The sequence below is a fragment of the Columba livia genome, chromosome 5 (genome assembly GCF_036013475.1).
Source record: "Columba livia isolate bColLiv1 breed racing homer chromosome 5, bColLiv1.pat.W.v2, whole genome shotgun sequence".
In the NCBI taxonomy this organism is placed as follows: domain Eukaryota; kingdom Metazoa; phylum Chordata; class Aves; order Columbiformes; family Columbidae; genus Columba; species Columba livia.
Window position 1 is genome coordinate 5,790,284 of NC_088606.1, and position 21,165 is coordinate 5,811,448.

Genomic DNA, 21,165 nt, shown 5'->3' on the forward strand with positions numbered 1-21,165 from the left:
CCCCGTACATTCATCCTTCCTGATTGCATCTACGATTTCCATTAATGGGAATGTAAGACATTTCATTACGTGGTTTGTTTGATCTAAACTTCACATTTAATCCCCCTTCTCGGAGACAGGGCAAGTGGTTTGTTTTCTCTGTTTCTCCCTACCCTGACGCCAGAGCCCACCTCAGAGATAACGCAGGGGCTGCTCACCTGCTGGAGCAGCTTGATGGCTCTTCCCAGGAAATGTGGCTGGAGACACAGTAGTAGTCCTCTTCCACCTCCTAACATCCTGCAGTGCTTGCTGCACCTCCTGCATCAGCCCTCAGCTGCTATTGGTGATGCCACATGTGCACAGCCTGGCTGTCCCTTCCCTGCATGCAGGGGAAAACCAGGAGGATGGGGGACCAGATTCCTAAATTATAAACAAGGAGGTAAAAGAATGATATAGGACGGCACAAAATCCAGTTTAAGCACACTAAAATGCATCTCATGGGAGCCAAAGATAAACTGGAACTGGACCTTGTCTGTGTTGGTGATAGAAACACCGGTGGGGATGTGGCTTCCCATGTTGGCCAAAAATTATGCAGAAAGTGATTCCACCTCAGCAGAAAATCTGCTGGAGATTGTAAAATAAAATAAAGAAAATAACTTCTTTGGGTAAGCACAGCTCAATTGAATGATCTGCTTCAGACATGCCAGCTTCTTGGAATGGAATGAAACGGCTTTTGTACTTTTAGATTTTGCTTTCCCAATTTAGATTAGGATCACATGTACCCCAAATTAGAGCTAGAAAGGAGAGTCTTGCATATAATTTTCTTTCTGAAATCAGGCTCCACTGAGGGTTTTTAGCATTTTGCTGATAATTCTTCTTTGCCAGCAGAACTAGACATGGAGCCTAAGCATGCCCTTATTAAACCCACTGGAAGTTTTGATGTGGATTTCAATGGCACCAGCATTTTTTCCCAAAGGGACCCTGAATTTTATTTTTCTTTATTTTTTTCTACAGCTCAGTCTTACAACTGTTTTCTGCTGGCTTTTGCTGATTTCCTTTGCAGGACCAGTAGCCCCAGAAATGGGCAAATAAACAGAAATGGTCCCCAAATCTTGCTGCCAACAGGGACAGTTAAAGAATCAGTTTAGTGCCTACATCTGGAATTTCTTTTACAGTAAATTGACTGGGATCAGGAAGCATTAGATACCAGCAAATTCCAGTTTGATTGCTAGCAGGTGCAAATGCAAATGACGAAAGCATCGTACCTGGACTTTGGCTCTGGATTTTGCCTTCCCAAAAATTCCTCATTAGGGTTTGACCCGTAGAAGAAAATTAGAAAATTACTGACTTTCAAGTTGGTTTCCTTTCTTGCTTTCAAAATGAAAGCGCTGGTTGGAAACATGTGTGCATGCAAGTCTGTTTGGAAGGAGGGCTGCGCCCCTTTAACCCAGCTCTTTTTTTTAACTCCTTGAAGGTGCCAAAAGACCCCCCAAGAGCTTTTGATCTTTGAAGCTGTTTTATTACAACACAAAAATTATAAGCACAAGGGAAAAAAAATATTTATTTAAAGAAGGGAAAATAGTGAACTCCTGGGTGAGACGGATAAATTAAAAGCTGGAAAATTAACCTCCAACCTGCTCTGTGAATTCTGGCAGACTGAATGTCTTCCTGTCCCATCCTGCTGGTCATTGTGTGCATCCAAACAAACCTACCTTGGCCCAAAGTGTCTCTTTTTTAGCCAGCCTTCCCTAGGTTTGGAGCTGGGTAAGCAAAGAGGCTCTGAATGTTTTTTTTGATCCAGTCTCACTGATTAGAAGTATGAGATCTGTTATGAACTGCCACACAGTGAAAGCCTGGGAAAGGGGTTGATGGAGATGTGTGGAGCATGGCTCTTGCTTGTGCTCCATCCCTCCTGGAGGACAGCCCAACAGGCGTCCAGGAGGATGTTGGGCAGCTGCAAAGCCACAAGGAAGTATCTCTTTACAGGGTGTGTCAGGAGGGGCACTTGCTGCACCATAAAACTATAGATGCCAAAGATTATAGATGGGTTTAAAGGGGATAGACATATTTACTGGAGACAAAACCACCAGTGTCCATCGTGGGGGGCCAGGTACAAACAGGGGTTTGGGAGATGGTCACCTGCCCAGCAGCAGACAGGTCCATGAGGCACACTGAAATACCCTGGAGAAGGGCTCTTTGTCCATACATTTCCCTAACACATCCTGGCTTCCCCTGAGATCCCTTGTCCTCCTTCCACAGGGACAAATAGGCATCTCTGTGAGATCGTCCTCCTTCCCTAATTTGATGTCTCTCTTTGAAGTATTGTTAGTGACAGAACTGGCTCCTCCTCAACCCTCTCTATGTCATTGCACGAAAAAAACCCTCTTTGCCAAGGGCTGTCCATGGTATTTCATCTTGCTCAGGGCAACAGATGAGAGAGTTTCCTTTACATGGCTTAGCTCTGATGCAGATCCCACAGTGTTCCCTGGCAAATTACTAAAGCATTAACCATGCTCATTTAATGCTATTGAGATGCAGATAAGATGTACTGTATTATGTATTGTATTCCCCTCTCAACCTCTCAGTGTTGCTGAGCATGTTTGTTAATGTCAAGGGCAGGTGTTTTTGTGTGATACCTGCTTAGTGGTATTTATGGTGGTATTTATACCAAAGCTGCAGTTAATGTCGTTGTCCTCTGTTTCGTTACACTCTTAGATTAAATTGCATGTCTGGCTCATCATTTATTCAATTATTAAAACATCTTAATGAAGGTTAACAGCACAGTGCAGCAGGGTTGTGCAGAACCAACACACATAAATCTGTCAGGTATTATGTCTGGAAAGGTGACTGAACTCCGCCTCCCAAAGTGCAGATGGGACGGATTGGAAGTGCATGCAAAATAGTGCCAGAAACACCGCTCTGAACATGATCCTTCTGAGAACCAGAGCTGGAGAAATGGAAAAAGGGTGATAACGGGTGTCCCTGGTTTCAGTTGCCAGGAAGCGCTGATCAGTAGCTTGGCATTTTGGATTTTTCTCTTGCTAATCTTGGGTGAACCCATCTGTGCTTTGAAACACCAACTCCAGAGCAGAAACTTCTCTGAATATGTCTGGTTAGGCTCTCCAGGGCTTTTTGGGAACACTGGGGCTCTGCATAGCCATGGAGAACTCTTTTCACGGACATGTAGACAGAGGAGAAGTTCTGCCTCTGCAAGGACGTGGAAGTGGTGAAGGTGGCATGGGTTGTTCTTAGCATGGACTCTGTGATGACATTGGGACTATTGCTGACCACCAGTAGAGAGAGACATCCCACAGCGCCTGTAGAGGAGCTCGGGGCTGCAGAAATTGTGTCCAAAGCCCTTATTCTCCTGGGGAAAAGGCTTCCAGTGCTGCAGGAAGGCCCTGGGCAGCAGCCTTGCCACAGCAGCTACTGTGATAGTGTTCATTTTGTTTTGTTCCCTTGCCAAATATGAGATAAAGCTTTGGAAAAAGCTAGAGGACTTCATTGTCATTTTACACAACATTGTTAAGTAGCGAGTTAAATTTCTAAATGGGTCTGGAGTCAGAGATATTCTGTAGCTTTCTCTGAGTTACCTACAGCTGACCTGTCACCTAATGCCTTGATCACAGGCTAAAGGGCCTGCTGGTTCAGTTCTGCTTCATCAAAACAAGGATGATATTTGTATTTCACAGCAAATATCCATGGCCATCACAAAACACTTAATTGACAGGTTTTCTCCCCCAGCCTTGGGTGAGAGCCATTAGATTCATGTGTCGTGCTGGAAGCAAACAGAAGTGTTTCTTGCTCAGCAGTCCATTGATGTGCTTGCCAATTGCAGCAACATTTATTGCCCAATAGTACAATAATTAATTGAATTGTTACCTTGTTAATTTTTTAATAAGCTCATTATGATCTATTAATGACTTTGGAGCCATAAAGGTTTTCCAGCCCAGGATATGCCAATATCTTGGGGAATTACTGCTGTATGAGCCGGTCTGAATGATCCTTAGTAAATCAAGCAATGCTACTCTACAATGTAGCTTGCACAGAGAAGGTTATTTAAGACTATACAGGTGTCTTAGACATGGAAGCACAAGTCAGCAGCAAAATTATTTCCTATCCTCTTCCAGAGGTGTTGCTGTGCCCTTTGTTCATTCCATTGGGTTTAATTATTTCATTCATTTCTCTTGAGATGAACTGATTTGTTCCAAAGCTCAAGTGCTCATAATGTCCTCATGCAGTTCAATAGCCATTCATTGATCTGCTTCATAGTTCTGCAAGCATTAGTCCTGCTAGTTCAAGGGTGGCCCTGCTGACATCATGAGTCCCCTCCCCAGAGGTAATTCATCACTCACTGCCTCATTCTCTACAGTTCATTTACACACTGCAGTGGCAGAGCCCAGGAAAAGGTCATGTGAAGAGAAAACACTCCCAAGTATAATGTTGGTATGGTTGTGAGGACACTTGCACTTATTTCTTCACTGCACATTTGCAGATCACTGGTTTTCCAATGATGCTGTCCCAGCTCAGACTGATGGAGAGGAAGACAGAGTCCTTCACCAGAAACTCTCTCACCTTTCACTGTGTTCAGTCAGGTTTGGGAAACCATAAAATAGACTTTTCAAGCATATACAGATCACTAGGGTAGAACGTTTACCCGGATTTAATGGGGAAGTAACACGAGTGTCATTGAGGCAAAGGAAAGCTCTACATCACCTCAGTTTAAGTCCCAAAGGCAATGCTCCATGACACTTCAAAAATATAAACAGTGTAGTGAGAATAAATAAAATATATGGGCTTTGCCGATGCAAATGAAAAGCAATTATCCCAAATCGCAGTCTTAATTTATAAGCAGTCAGTATAATTTGAGAAACTGAAATCTGATGTTGCTAAATCAAATTCCTGTAATTCCACTGGGCATTAAGCACATAATAAGATTACACTGTGCACTGAGCATGTCCTTGTTAAATCTGCTGGCTACTGCATTTTTATTGCTCTCCTGGGGGTTTATTGAGTTTACACTTCCATTAAAAGGTAATGTTTTCACAGTGTCTTTGGTACGTTGGCCACACAAGTTTGTTTGCAGCAGGCAGAATTGTTAAACCATATAATTTGCTTACATCCCTTGGTGGCTCAATTGGAAAAAAAAGGCAATTAAAAGACACCATGCAGTTGTATATAACCAATTTAAAAAAAAATAATAGTGAATCTACTGTACTGTAATCAGTAAGGAAAGGAAGCCATGCATAATGGTGAGGTTTAGCAGTGAGACAGCTAAATTGATGAGCTCTCCTGTTTAGATTTGGTTTTGAATGCCTGAATAGTGGTGCTAATAGATGATATCTGCGATTTATATACAAAAGTGACCTTGAGACTAGCTGGTCTCGAAATAATCAGGAAGAACGGGATTTCCTTGCAATAGGCTGTCTGTAATCTTGGAAAACGGATGAGAAGTCAGGGGATAAGGGGAGGACAACAGGTAACTTGGATATTGGCCAGTGAAAGTCCTGGGGAGCAGCACAGTATTTCCTAAGAAAGACTCAGAGACAAGATGTGTTATTCTAGAAGGAGTCAGAAAGCTAAGAAGAAATGTATTTCCTTCCAAAAAACCAATGCAAGACAAAATGAATGCAGCAGACACACCAAAGAGTTGCTGTTGCTGATGCACCCTGATTTGCACGCCTGCGAGCACTTGGCATGGGCATCATGGAGAACCACCTCAGCGTCCATCTACAGATGTGCTCTCCTGGCACTAAATTCCTTCCTGCTCTCCAACAGGGCTTGGTTTAAACTTTTGGGTGTAAAAGTCCCCAGGAAGATGCTTATCACTAATCAGGATAATGCTGGATAAGGTTAATAGACATCTTAATTTACATTTTAAATCTTTGCCATAGTGGCTGGGATGATTCCTGTGGCTGTGAATAGGAAGTGCAAAGCTGTGGGCTCAGATCTCTCCTAAGAAGTAACATCCTTTTATTCATTGGGAATTTACAGCATTGCTTAATGATCCTGTAATATTTAAATCTCAGTGATTTTGTAGGGACATCCTTTTTTCCCCTAGTAAGTTCACTTTCCAGAACACTTTTCTAGCCAAGGTTTCAAGAACTTCTCCAAGTCTGAATCAGGACACCTGGCTCTTGTAGCTGAATTTTGTCAGAAAAGAACTAGCCAAGTGTGCATTAATCTCTGGAATCAAGGAAATTCTGCTAAGCACGACTTATGATAGCTGCATGAGCAGAGTGGAGCCTGTGGAGACCTAGAAGGTCCCAAAATTTTGCTTTAGACCAGATCTGAACATTTCTCCAGCATGCTCTCACAGTTTCCAGCAGCTGACTCTTGGAAGATTTCTTGCCTTGCTTGGAAAAAAAACCCTATATAATTATATATGATTTCTGATGTGTATAGAAAGATTCCTGGAGTGAGTTTTTCCTGAATCTCTTCTTGCTTTGTACACCCACAGATACGGTGTTACAGGGCCAAGCACAGGTGAGGTCAGAGTCTGACTTGTGGGGTGTCCCGCAGCTCACTCCAAATTGTGTGGAAAACGTGATGGAGAGTCACTTATGCACTGAATGCTGCAGTTCTCTATGGGGACTCACTTTGCTCTGGATTTAATGGTTTGCAACCTGTAGGGTTTTCCTGTGTCTAAATCCAGGAGTGCTCTAGCCAGTCACCAGCTATTCCTTATATTTGAGAGTCAAAGCCAAGGTTTGCTTCAAGACTGGGCAAACCTGGAGGTTTCTGTTTGAAATGGTTGCAAACAGCCTGGTTTCTCAGTGCTAGGTGCACCAAGACTTTTACTAGAATTCTTCCATTATTTGAGATTTATTGCTGGCAATGGACAAGTTCCTTTGGGAGGGCCTCAACATGAGCTGTCAGTAATTCACCAGAAGTTTGGCATGGTTTTACCTGAGGGAACTCTAAACCAGCAAGCCTTCCCATGACAAATATCACAGAGGTCACGGAGCAATTAGGATTAGGGTTACAAATGTGTTTATCAGTGTCAGGATAATTATGTCTCCTAGATCTGTTAGATGGGCATCTTAAGACAGCTACTTTGGAAGACTTAGAGGGAGAGGGAAGAGCTTGAACCATAAACCACATGAGTGCTGTGTGTGCCACGCAGGCTCTCGCTTAACTGTTGATAACATATTGACATTGCCATGGTGGACTGAAAAAGGATTTTCGCTGTCTTTTTTGCTACAAAGACTAGAAAGTGTCTGAGGAAGCTAGGAGAAACTCAGAGCAAACAAAAGGAGGTGCATCTTCTCACAAGAGGCTCTTGTCTGTGGAACAGTCACAGTCCCTTGATCAGCTGTTGATACAGATGCTAAAAAACTGATGGAGGCTTCAGGGAATGCTAAACAAATTCATGCAAGAGAGATGCACCCAGAGTTGTTAACTGTACAGGAACTACATCTGCCTTGGGAAACCCTTCTGCTGAAAATGGCTGGAAGCTGGAGAAATATCAATAACGGCTTCCTTGAGCTTAGACTCTTTCCTAGCAACCGCCTCTTGGATTAGGCTGATCTTTATTCTGATGGTTGTGGCCAGCCTGATGGTTTGTTGTGCTACAGCTCCCTTTGCATATTTGTGCTTTGGGGGGTACAAAACAGGCCCTTGTTGTGTGCTCCTTTCCCCTCTGCCCCTTCACCCTGACATGCTGCATCTGATGTGTGGGATCAGAAGCAGGCAACCCTCTTGCATGGCCTTGTACACAGCACATCTCTCATCAGGAAAGAAGGTGCAAGGTGTGTGCTCAAAAAAACTGCCAGATAATTGTCCCAGAGGGAAGGTAGTTTTATTGATGACTCCAGTTCATCGTGTTAGCCATACCTCAGTTTATTCCTGCTCAGGGGCAGTGCTTTTCCTTTGAAAGAAAGAGACGTAGCCTTTCATGAGGACAGCACTTGTGCCTCTGTTCCATCAATGAAAGATTAGGATCTTGCATGTCTTTCAGTGCTGTAATCAATTTATTGCTTTATGGGAACCAGAGCTCCCCAGGAAAGTGTCATGGATTGTGTCATGGTGCACACTGCTTGCATGGAGACCTTTGATTCAGCTGGCAGACATAAAAAGAAGACAAAATGTGTTTAGCCAAAATATTCTGTAATGACTGCATGTGTGCAGCTGCAAAAAGAGCAACAGTAACTGAGCCAAGAGTGGAAATTACTGGCAGCAGGGTCTGCATTCATGTGTGCTTCATATTTTATTCCTGATTTATAATTTATTTAGCAGCTGTGCAATGTAGTTTGCTATGTCACTGTTACATTCCCACCTAACTGCTGTCCACCCTTCCCAGGGCTCACCTGACACCATGGCTGGTGACCTGCTCTTGACATTGACCTCTACTGCCCAAGAGTTTGGGAGGTGCATTTGATTATGCTCCAGGCATAAACATTTGGGATGATGTAGTGGCATAAGAACTTCCTTTCTATACCTTAGTCCTGATCTGGAGAAGCTGGAAACAGACTGGGAGCTCTGGAACACAGGCCAAAGCCAGAAAACCTCAAGGGAAGCTGTTTCAAGCTGCAGTCCAACTTGTACAACCCAGCCAGTAAATCCTTACCTCAAGGCTCAACAAAATTGTCCTGACAAGAGAGATATTCTCGTCAGTCTGTGTATTCCTCCTCCTCTCATCACCAGTGTGGCTGAGAACTTATTGACAGAGCTAAGGTCCATCACATGCTGGATTTCTACCTCTTTCACCCTCTCCTGCTGAGAGGGCTGGGGCAGGGCTACAGGCTGTGTTTTGCACTCAGGGCAGGTGGCATGGAAATGGTTAAAGCTGCTGGGGACACAGCCGCTTCTTTGCAGCTCAAATTATTTTTACAGAAACCATAAAAGCCGACTGGCCAGCAGAAGGACGAGGGAACACTTATATAAATATGTCCCTGGATTAAGTGGTGCTGCAGTCTGCTCTTCACATGCTGTGGACAGCTTGATATTAACACAGGAGCAGAGAGCAGTGAAGAAGCAGATCCTTGCTGTTTCCTAGTCTTCAAGTGGGTTTTTCCTTTATTTGTATAAGCAACTTTAATGACTGAGCTAATGTTCAGCTCCTGCTAGGCCAGAATGAATAGAATCATAGAATCACAGAATGCTTTGGGTTGGAAGGGACCTTCCAAGCTCATCTAGTTCAACCCCCTGCCATGAGCAGGGGCATCTTCACCAGCTCATGTTGCTCAGAGCCCCATCCAGCCTGGCCTGGGATGTCTCCAGGGATGGTTCATGCACCACCTCTCTGGCCAACCTGGGCCAGTATCAAAAATTTCTTCCTCAAGTCTGGCCTGAATCTCCCTCCTTTAGTTTAAAACCATCACCCCTTGTCCTATCATAACAAGCCCTGCTAAAAGGTATCTTCCCATCTATAAGCCCCTTTTAACTACTGTCCAAGCTTGGTCTCAGATTTTGCATCTCTGGAGGGTACACTGGTGAGAAATAAAGCCACAAGTGCAAGACACAAGACCTGGTCCTGTGCACTCTGAAGCCAAAGCTCCTTTTACTGTTTCCAGTGTGCATCTGCAGGAGCTCTGCACATTTATGACAGCATTTCACAGCATCCCTCTGCATCGTGTTTTCAATATTTTCTGCTTCTCCCTCTGCTCCTGCAAACTGCGGAGCTGCTGCCTCTTACACTGAGCTCTAGTGTTTAGGAAGGTGTGACTTCTGTGGAAGTTGCGAGTTTTTGTTGTTAAGTCTTTTTTCTCTCTTTCCTTTGTGATGACAGAGGGATTCTTGCAAATATAGTACAGGTTTATTTTAAAGGTTGAAACAGAAAAGTGCAGTAGTACATTGTACAAAGAATGAGAAGCAGATCCCAACTGTACTATTCATTTGCCTTATATATGGCTCTTTCTGGATACTTTTCTTGCCCTTTTCACAAGTTTTGCTTTAATATCCTCCCATGGAGAAATTCTTCCCCATAGATACAGACCATCAGGACATCACCTTTAAACCCCAGTAGATGGTTTTCAGGCCAATATATCCTGCTTCTATCCGAGGTTTTGTCCATGCTCTCCTATGTTCCACTGCTAGTAAGCATGAGGGGAAGGAGGATAACGTCTGGTATACCAATTACTAGTGCTCCAAATAACTTCTAGGAGAAGGATGTGCCTTCAGCATCAGGTGCCTGTGGGCTTTGTCTCTCCTGCTTGAGCCCAGCTGAGGAAAGTGTTTCCCTTTGTCTGCTTGCAGAGCTCTGAATTTGCACATTTGAAACCTCCTGGGCCCAACATTTGCAGCTTTGGTTCCTGTCCTGAGGGTAGGACCTGGCAGAGAGTCCTGGAGCTGTCACATTTCTTTCCAGGACTATAACTCAGAGCTGGACATGTAAAGATTTCCATATGCAGGAGACAGGGGACACTTCCAGTCTCCTTCAGAGGGAAGGACGCAGTTTGGAAGCCCTGAGCCACTTTGGTTAATAATAATCTTAACAATCCCTGTTCTGACAGTTTGGAAGAACAGATCTGTGCTGGGAATGGATGAGCCAGAGGTGCACTGGGGTGAGGGGACATTCAGGATCAGCTGGATGTGACAGCCCTTGCAGTCTCCCAGGTGTGTAGCTGACTCCCCATGTCCCTAAACATCAGTAGCTCCCCCGTCCCCACACATCCAGCCCCCAAAACCTTCTGATCTTCAAAAGAGTGAACTGGAATTAGCCACCAAGCAGGCACAAAATGGACTTGTTTTCTCAGCAGGATTTTCCACCGGTTCCTGGCTGGGGTCTAAAATCAGAGATGCTGCTGTGCCATCTGACCAGCAGGACAGCTGCAATTGATTTTTATTTCATGCCCATTGATAGAGATAGTGCGGGTGGGAAACTCTGAAACTTTTTAATGACATTATTTATTGCATAAATAATAAACTAAGAAAAGCTGTAGTGGTGGAGTGAATGAAAAGCAGTCTGGAATTTACTGGAAAGCAGAGTTTAGCAGGTAATTTTTCAACACAAAGACAGTTTTGCTACAGAAAATGTTGGGACTGCTTTTGCTGTTAGTTGTGCAAGTGGAATTTGGAAGTGGTCCTGGGCTGGTGGAGAAAGTGGGGTCAGAGTCAGCCTCACTGCTTGTGCTTGTGCCTTTCCTCATGTCACAGCAACAGTGCATGTCAGTCACCTCAGGGTAATGGTCTGGTGTCACTGCCAAACACCTGGGTTGACAACAGCTCTGCTGATCAATTAACAGCCCCAAACGATTGCTTAACAATTATTATTTTTTTAAATAACAACTTGTACTTTTGGAGAATGAACTAAATTATCTGCTGTCCTGGGCTGAACTTAGATGGTCCTTCTCTCCTGTCCAGCACCTTTTATTTGAGAGATACTGCACAGCACTGTGTGAGAACAAAGTTGTGTGCCAAGCAATGGGCAGGAAGAAGGGAGATGTAACTTCTGACAAGGGTGAATGCAGCATGTCCTCCTATGCATGGTCTGGGTCAGGACCCCACCAGAAGAACAACAAACTGTAGCTGTGTCTGTTGGTTTCTTCAAGAGGATCCATTTGAAATCAAAACAGGGTCATGAGAAGTTCCCCATGCATGTTTGCAACTGCACCATGCTGGAAACACCTCAGCAGTTTCCACCTTTATCCATTGATAACCTTCACCTTGGCGATGAACATAAAAGAATTATGTCTAAAGCTAAGCAGGCTGTGGACAGGATGGGGACAGTAGAAAAGAAGAGATGAACAGGAGGGAGAACTGGAACCCTCTCCCTCCTGGTGTGGCGGACTTTGGACTAGGTCATGTTTACACGTCAGAGTTCAGTTTCGCCCACCGCCCTGTGCAGATCCAGGGGTCTCTCCTCGCCTGCACAGATGATGGGGTCTGGAAAAGGTGTCCAGACCTCCTGCCCTCATGGAGCCACCTGCAGCATCAGGAGTCTCCTGTCCTTCCCCATTCACTTTCCCAGCAAGGAGCATTTATCAGCCAATTTGCCCACGGTGCAGGTGTCTGTCTGGAACCGTAATGACATTTACCAAAGGGGACTAGAAATTGTCACTGGGGGAATGCAAATAATGAAGCCAATGCCTTTTATTGACACACGTGGAAGCTGTTTAATTTGGGTTGTTGGCTGTCAGAAAATAGAGCTCTTTTGCGGTAGTTTTCTCAGTGAAGCAATATTGTGCTTAATTTCAAGGTTTGTGCCCGCATTTAAAAGTGAGCTCTTCTCAGCTTTTAGGTTTGGAGCTCCTTCATAGCAATAACATATCAATTCAGCACACATCTAATGGTCTGATCAGTCTCTGCTTGCAAGCTACAATGATTTCTGCCAAAGATTTATTGCTAAGAAAGAACATGAACATTTTCATTTTATTCCCCTTTCAAAAGCAGCTGTAAGCCAAGCACTCAAGCCTTTCAGCCCCCAACTATTGATTTAAGCATTCTGCTTCCCATTTAAGATATGAAATTTGGTCATCTTTGGATTTCTTATGTGTTTAAAAGGAGGTGTGCTCTGCCACCTTGTTGTGCAGACAGCCAAAGGACCAAGATCCCTTGGAGAGGGTGATACTTAAGGATGAGCATCGCAGGTTTAAAGACCAGGAAAACAGCTCCTGTTAGGAGAATGTACAGGCACAGGACTCCTTGTGCCACTAAGCTCTGCCAGCTGCGTTTAACTCAAGAGCATAGGAAGTCTACAGCACCCCAAAAACTGGTTGCTCATAGAATAGAATCATAGAACAGTTTGGGTTGGAAGGGACCTTTAAAGGTCATCTAGTTCAACCCCCCTGCAATGAGCAGGGACATCTTCACCCAGATCAGGTTGGTCAGAGCTCTGTGCAGAATGGTTGAAATAAGTGGGTCTTTTAAGGATTTTTTTTGGTCCAGATACCTTTAATTTTCTTAAATATGCAGATTTCATAAAAGGAAGTACTTGGTTTCACTGATTATATGATTTTTCAAGGAACACGTCAGACAATCACCTCATCTGTTGACTGGTGGATCACTTTGCAATGTTAATTTTTACGGGGTTTGCCGAGATCAGCTTTCCTCCCAGCTCTGGCTCCCACCAGGGCTGAGAGGTGCCACTTTGCATCCACATCCTCCCAGAGGGAAATGGATGTGTAATATGGGGGCAGGGAGGGAGAACAAGTGCATACTGATTTTTTGGAAGGGGGATCTTGTCAAAACCTCCCTGCTGTCTGGCAAAGCAGCCTGTTGGGCTGGTTCTGCAGCAGCTCTGCACATCGGGGCTGCCCAGAGCCTCAGCAGAGCCACCTCTGGGATTAAAGCCCTGGCAAGAGGCTTTAATAACAATCTCCCCTCCCAAAGATACGTATGCATTAGGGCTTATCTCGTTGCTTCATTAAGGAACAGGACGAGGGGCAACCTCGGGGGTCACCAAATCCTGCCATTGCAGGTAGACATGTCGTCTAATCCCTTTAATATTGTGTAAGGGAATAAATGAACATCAGCAGGGACATGAGCTCGTGCAGCCCATCAGCCCTGGAAATGTCCCTGAAAAAGGCCCACGGTCCTTTTATTTGACATCTGACAGGTTTACATCCATCTCAGGGCACGTCTGCCAGGATGTTGAAGCCCGGGAAGAGGCAGCCTGGCTTATTAATTTTAAGCGCACTTGAGATGCTGTAGTATGAAAAGCTATCATCATGAAAGTGCTCAGCAGCATGTAATCAGTGCCCGGCCCTACAAAGAGACCTCTGTTGTGCTCAAGCTTCTCCAAAGGCCAGTTACAATCTACATTATTTATGTGGAAAAGTGTTATTAGCTGAGTTTCCTTTATTTTCTTTTCTTCATGGCAGGATTTTAAGGGAGTTCTTTGTAAGGAGTGCTCTGGGACTTTCTCTCTGTTTCCTGGTGAGAGCAGATTTTTTATTTATTTACATTTTTTTTACTGAATATTTCAAATACCAGGAAGCGATATAATGTGAAAGCCAAGCCAGTCAATGCGTAATTGTGTCACCAGTCTAGCTGGTGTGAAGAATGATATTTTCTGTTTTATTACGAGAGCCTGGGAACTTTAAGAGTTTACCTTTTAACAGCCTCCATAAGAGGGCACACATTAATGCTTGGAACAGGCAATTAAAAGCAAAAATGGCTGATACCCTTGATGGCACAGGTTTGTAATGAATTAGACCTAGAAATAGATATTGGCAAAAAGGACCTCCCAAATTATTCATTAAAAAAAAATAAAGAAAATAAAAAAGGAAGATCTCTCCTGCAGCTAGATCATTCATTGCAGAAATTAGTGTGGATTTTCTCAGCCACTGCGGTAGCTGTGCCCGTGCATTGAGTTTGTGGAGTGCAGAGGTTTCAGGGACTTTCCCCTGCACAGTGGCTGATTGTCCTGGAAGTAACTAATTGAAGACAAAAGACAGAAAATGGGCCAACCCGACAGTTTTGGGGTAATTCGGAGCAGGTCCACAGTTGATCCACTTGGGCTCAGCAATCCCTTAAAGCATGTTTTCACACTAACACTGAATTACCTGCAAACGGTGTTCTATGGAAGTGGGACCTCAAGGAGCTGTGTGTGCTCCCACAGAAGCCAGAAGAGAAGGAAAGCATCTGCTAAAGATCTGCTGGACAGCACTGGACTTAATATTCATCAGGCATTTGGAATAAATGATGGTAAGAACCGGGCATTGGATTTACTGGGGGACTAATGCAGCCCTGTCACCGCAGGACAGTGGTGCTTTGCATCTCGAGGTGCAGCCCAGTGTCCTGCTGAACTGGACCCTGCACCAGGCCCAGTCTGGCTGTGGTCCGACATATCTCTGTACCATTTTCTCCAGCCCTGGCATACATCAGGATTTTTTTCTGCTGTGAATTTTACCCCTCATTTTCTGCAAATATTTACAGCATTAGTTCCAAATTAGCCTTTCTGTCTTTTGTAATGCATAGAATGAGCTTCTCATTGAATATTCAGAATTTTAAGCAAAAAGCTGTGTCCAGTATTTGCTGTAAATATGTATAAATGCTTATTGGATCTTCCCCAGTAGCACCTGTTTCTTCTGATGAGCCCTATGATACGGAAGAAAAATGCAAACAGGAGCCTTCTAAATGAAATGGCAAATTTAGCCCGTGTAACGTACAGAATACTAATGAGCAATCTGAGGGAGCGGTGGCGCGTTCATGCATTACTGACACCGAACAATGACCTTGCTCAAATGTGCGAGGGAAGGGAGTCCTTGCACTCGAGAACAAATAGATGACTCTGATTAAACTACAGCCACCTCACCTCCCTGGGGACCTTCATAGCCAAGCGTGTCAAGATTAAAGAGCTTTTGCTTCCAGCAAGCACCTGAATTCAGCTCACACCCTGCAGTGATTTTGTACCAAACCCTCCCTTTTCCTGCAACCCCCATCGAACCCCACCAATGCCTCCTTGTCACAGTACCTTGGGTGAGCTCTTGTATTAATAAAAATACCAGATTGGCACTCTGTGCGCTCCTGCAGCCTCAAGCTGGTCAATTATTCTGCTTTAATTACCCCCTTAAATGTGTTTTTTATAGGCGTGGGCTTTCGCTGTGTTTACGGTTAATAAAGCAATGAAGTGATGCAGTGATAAATTACTCTAGTGTTTAAGGTGGGGAATGGACATGACAAGTGCAGGTGGGGATTCTGAGAAGTTTAGTGCTGCACTTCAGAGAAAGAGTTTCCACTCCCCCACCCCCCTGAATGTCTTTGTCTCTCCTTTGGTTTTTCAGCAATTTTGATGTTTTAGCATAAGTTCGTCTTTTATTATGCGACTGAATATGAAAATGCTGAAATGTCTTTGTTCAGTAGGTTAATTTTCTTCCTGATGATTAAAAGGAGACAATCATTTAAGACAGCAGAATAAAAATCACACTTGGGAATTTCACTAGACCAAGAAAGAGAGTGGAGGGTTTTTAATAAGGGGCTGTCTAATTTGGATTTCTTTCTTTTTAAATAGAACATGGAAACTGCTTTCCATTATATAAGATCAATAATAGCATCTTTTAAATCTCATTTTCATATTTAATCATTTGCTTAATACCAGTGCTGGATCTTTCTGCAGTTCCAGCATGAGCCCAAAATCCAATACAGAGATATTTTCTGCAGTGGTGTCCTATGGAAAAAACAGCTATTACATCTTGTAGCCATGATTGCAGTTCCTCTGTACTGGGGAGAACAGAAAGCTGAAGAGCACAGGATATGCTGGCATGACAGAGGGTGGGGTAGGCAATGGGGTCTGAATCACATATGGACTTGAAGCATCTGCAAAACGACAGGTACCTCTGGGCCAGGGAGGGATTTCCCTCCACATGGAATCAGCAAACCCCTCTGTGACATGTTCACCACTGCAACAGTTCAGGGGACTCTTGCGCTTACCCTGAGGTCCCTCCACCTTGTTGCTGGTCACCTTTTAATTCAAGACAATATTCAGGCTAGCAATCATGCTGCATATGAAAAATAACTCCCAAAACACAGTTTTCTGGAGCCAAATGGACAAAAGCTTAGTGTAATATATTACAGATTTGTTTTAGTTGCTTCTCGCCTCCTTCTCTATACTCTTGGGTGCAGCCAGACCCTGTTTCTGTGGGTTTAGGGTTTTTTTAGTAATTTTATGGGGTTTTTTTGTTTACTTGTTTGTTTTTTTCTCCAGAGTGCTGAAGACCAGAAACATTCCTGCCCTGGAAAAAAGCAACATTCACTGTGCTTCAGTGGCTGAGAATCCTGCCCATGCTCATGAACATCTGCAAGACCTGAGATAAAACAGGTAAGGAGACTTTTGGGTGGTCTTATGGGGCAGACCAAGGAAGTTCAGGAGCAGGACCCTGTGGAGACCTTTCCCCTCTGGGTCTCCCAGTGCTGTCATGGTCCCATAGCCTGTCCTTGTATCTGAGTGATGTCCTCAGCTCCTGGTGGCAGCCTGGAGCCCTCCAGTCCTGATCAATCCCCAGAGTCTTGTGGCTGGGGTTTGTTGTGCTTTACTAGAGTTGGTATGGGATGGATGGATGGATGGATGGATGGATGGATGGATGCAGAGACATCTTCAGCACTGGTGGTGTGTGCCAGCCACCAGAGGCATTAACCCCTCATAGCCACACTCTGCATCTCCCTCTGTGCACAGCTGGAAACCCTCTTAGAAAACTTATTAGAGTAAGTGAAAGCCAGGCTACCCTGGAGCAAAGAGAGCTCCCTTAGAAACAACATTTGATTTGTAACCCCTCCCTCCCCCGAGCGCCGCTCAAAGCAGCCCTGTGTTATAGGTAAGGATGTGGCTGAGAAGCTAGTGAAAATATGTAAAGCTGCAGAAAATAAATGGGCTAGATCTGTAATAACTCTCAGTGCTGCTGCTGGCCTCTCAAAACAGCCATTTAATCACCACACACCGCCGTGCGCCTCCTGACATTTACATACACAGCTTTTCATGGTGTGCGGGGAGCGGTTGGGGTGCAAAAGAAGCCCTGAATGGGCAGGATGTGAAATACAGACAGCTTGCAGAGAAGGTGAAATATGTGAAATGGGGGTAAAAAACATTTCTCATACAAGCCTCGCCTTGCAAATGTGGGCAGGGTGTTTAAGCAGGTTATGACAGCAAGGAGAGCTACTCCCATGCCCACCATGGCCCCGTCCCCTCTCACCTTGGTTCTGTGGCATCCTGCTTCACACACCTGCATGTGATGATTAAGTGCATCCCATAAGGGTCACCTAGTCCAACTCTCTGCTCCTTGCAGGACTACCTAAAACTAAACCATATGACTAATAGTGTTGTCCAGACACTACTTGAACTCTGACAGGCTTGGTACCATTACCATGTCCCTGGGGAGCCTGTTCCAATGCTCAACCATCCACCTTTTCCTAATGCCCAATCTGTCTACTTGTCCGCTTCTCTCTGCAGTGACATTAGAAGCTGGTGTCTTCTCTCCTTCCAGCTCTATGTAGTTTGAGCCCTGGCAACTCCTTCTTGCCCCCACAATAGCACCTCAAACCTCTTGCTTTCCCCACTACAAATTAGGAAATTCAGATTTTTCCTGTGTGCTTTGCTCCTCACCTGCCTTTTGTACTCTGCAAGGTTTCCATGCGTTCATCTCCAGGGTCTCAGCTCAGCTTGGCATGTAGGAACAAGAGCTTCCCATCATGCGAGCTGCAGATATGCATGGTGACCTTCAAACAAAGACATGATGAATCCTTTAGCCTGTGTCCTCACTGCTTGGGAGGCTTTGAAGGGAGCAGACGCTAAACAGGCACTGGGCTGCTGGCCAGCCTGCACTTAACCATGCAAATGTAGTGATGGACCATGATTCTGGCTGTGGGAAGGCGCCACTTTTCCCAGAATAATGATGTCTCCTGCTGGATAGCACAAAATACTCTTGTCTGACAGTGTGTGTTGTCCTTGGTCCACCCCAAGAGATCAGCCTATGGTGGTTATTGATCCTACATAGCAAAGGCACTCAGGAGGGAGGCAGCAGAGCTGGAGAGTCATCACCTGGAAAACTGGAGGCCACATGGTGGGGCATGTGTAGGGAACTGGGGAATAGCCATTTTCCTTCACTTTTCCTCAGACTCCCAAGCAATGTCCTAAACTCTTGGAGGATGGACAGAGGCAGGAATATGATGTGGGTAGATTGGCCTTTCTGTCCCTGTCTGGTTTGGGACACAAGGTCCAGATCTGGTGGCAGCTCGATGCCCTTTCCTTGGAGGAAGCAGTCTCTTACCCAAGGCCACACTTCACTCCCCACGACTTCATAAGGATTTCTGGCATCTCCTCAAAGGGCAAAACAAAGCTCACCACCTGTCACTGCTGCTGTACCTTGTCACACACATCACTGTCTCTGTTCAGCCCCCCAGCACCTCTCCTCTCAGTGACACATCACCAGCCTTGTCTGCATGTGTCTGCACCAATTCAAACGCTCACGTCATGTCAGTAATGCCTAAATCCTCTGAATCTCTCCCTGCCTGGTTGCAGGCAGTCGTAGCAGCTGTATTGGGTTGGGTGAGAAGCACACAGAACTCTGGAAAAGTACACCTTGATTTACCTCCAATCACAGCCAGCAGCAGATGCCTGGGGAAAAGACAGCAGGACAAAACTTGCATATAGTGATAACTCTCCAATAGATTCTTCCACTGCTTTGCAATGCAGAGAATTCACAGGTCAAAGCTGGTGTCTTTGTATTTAACGGACCTTGAGGGCTTTGTCTCCTATGAAAATGGCTCAGATATTGTTTAAGCAAAGGACATTTCCAGCCATCGCTATGCCCCAGGGTGAGGAGCACCACAGTTAAACTCATAATGCCTGACAAAGCTACTTTTGTTTTTTTTGGTGACTATTTGTTGGTGCTGTTTTTATCTGCCACTGATAATTTCATGGTCTGACCCTCAGCTTTTGCAATATGTGGGGTAGTGAGTAAAACCTACCCATTCACCTCCATTGGGTCATTAGTAAAGTTTGATTTCTCCTTATTCTCCTGTTCTGGGGTTAACGGGGCCATGTCTCCATCTCCTGGTACTGAGCAGCTTCTGTACCTTCCAACCTGCTGGTCACCCCTCTCTGCACCATAACTGGTTTCCTGTTGTCTTGCTGAGATAGTGAAAGGCAAATAAATACAATATTCGAGATGGAGGCCTGTCATAGTCTTATGCTGCTTTCTAGTGAGGATTTCTGGCTTATTCTCTATTCCTGATCAAACATTTCTCAGTTCTTGCCAGGGGTTTTCTGACAGCTACCAGCCTCAGCGCTGATGTTTCTATCCTGCTGTCTGCTGTAGCTGCCTGTTTGCCTTTACAGTGTCTCTTACACATTAGTTTAATGTTTTATCTTTGCAGCTGAGATTTCTCATGCAGTCAGTTCCCCGAAATCTTCTGCTGAGTGGTAGTTCTTAGCTGAAGTAAGCGACAGGATCAGTTTAGGTGATGTGCCCATCTCCAAGCATCATTGGCAAAGAGTGTAGGAGATGCATAGCCCAAGTCTCAACAGTGTCAACCTGAAGTCCCTAAAGCACCAGGTTAACTGCCTGAGAATCAACTGCATACATTGTCCAAAGGCTTTGCAGAAAATTAGTTGAAGATTTAGACAAATGGACAATACCATGACTAATGTGAGGTTATGTTGGCTCCTGTCGAACTAACTGAAAGTGTTGCCAGCTGGATACAAGAAAGGAAAAGTAATACTGAATAATTTATTTTTAAATAAAACACACATATGTTGCAAAGTGACTGGATTAAAGCTTTTGGGACTTGGGGAATTTTGTGGAATGCGTGTGAAATTCAAAATGTGTAGTGTGCTGAGTTGAAGATTAGGTTGTTTGCAACTTTGATATTTCTTAGCTCTCCCTCACCTGCCTTCCCATGGCCCTGGGCAGTTTAAGCTGTGTTATCAGATGTGCGCTGGACATGTCTGATGAATGCCAAGATCTCACGGTTTGAGCAGACAGCTACTGCTCTGATCTGAATCACTGCAGACTTTGAACAGGCCGTGTTTGAGCTGAAAGTGGGTGGTCTGAGTTGTCTGCAGACAGTCTAACTCGAGAGGGATCTTATTGCTGGAGCATATCTAACACCATATATCAAAAGTTACTTTGATTCTTATCAATATTCTGGAGGCAAAACTTCAAAATATGCCATTAAAACAAAGAGGCATGACTGATCTTTGTAAGAACTCTTGGGAATTTATTGTTCTCCTAAAGTCAAACAACCTAGGAACAGAAAATATATTTTCTGAGTAGATATCTAGGTTAAAGCAACTTCCTCTGTAAAAAAAAACAAAACAAATCAAAAACCTTTGGCAAGTCTAATTCTTCAGACCTTCCTGACGTTTCTCTGGTTGCACTGAGCAGCATCCTTAATGCACATCTCACAGTTCAGTTGAAAATGACCTCCAGCAAGAGACAATTTCTTCAGTAAACAGCCAGCAAACACCCTATTAAAGAAAGTATCCTCATTCCTTAAATGACACACAATCTAAAATAATGGGTTTGTGCTGGCTTTGTTTCTAGATGATGTACGTTCTAAGCCTAAGGGCATTTTCCAGAAAGAGAGGGGAGCACGGATGGTCAGAGGGTAGATACCCAGCAATGTAAATCCACAAAGGTTGCTATTTTATGCTCATTTATATTAGCTGAAGATAATATAACTTCCTGACCCACCTACATCAGACACTTGTGTTGGGTTTGTAGCATTCTGATGCTTGAAATTGTCTGTGAAAAGGGATAGTTTTATCATGCAGGAAAGGGCAAGGAAAAGGAAAACTTTGCTGGGAGT

General features: G+C 44.4%; 1 long non-coding RNA gene across 1 annotated transcript in view; it reads left to right on the plus strand.

The window, feature by feature from the left end:
• The window catches only part of LOC110361583 (uncharacterized), a 34,602-nt gene that overhangs the window by 3,194 nt on the left and 10,243 nt on the right, over nt 1-21,165 (plus strand). The window contains exon 3 of the long non-coding RNA XR_010472708.1: nt 16,568-16,681. This is a non-coding gene — a long non-coding RNA (uncharacterized LOC110361583). The remainder of the gene's footprint in view (nt 1-16,567; nt 16,682-21,165) is intronic.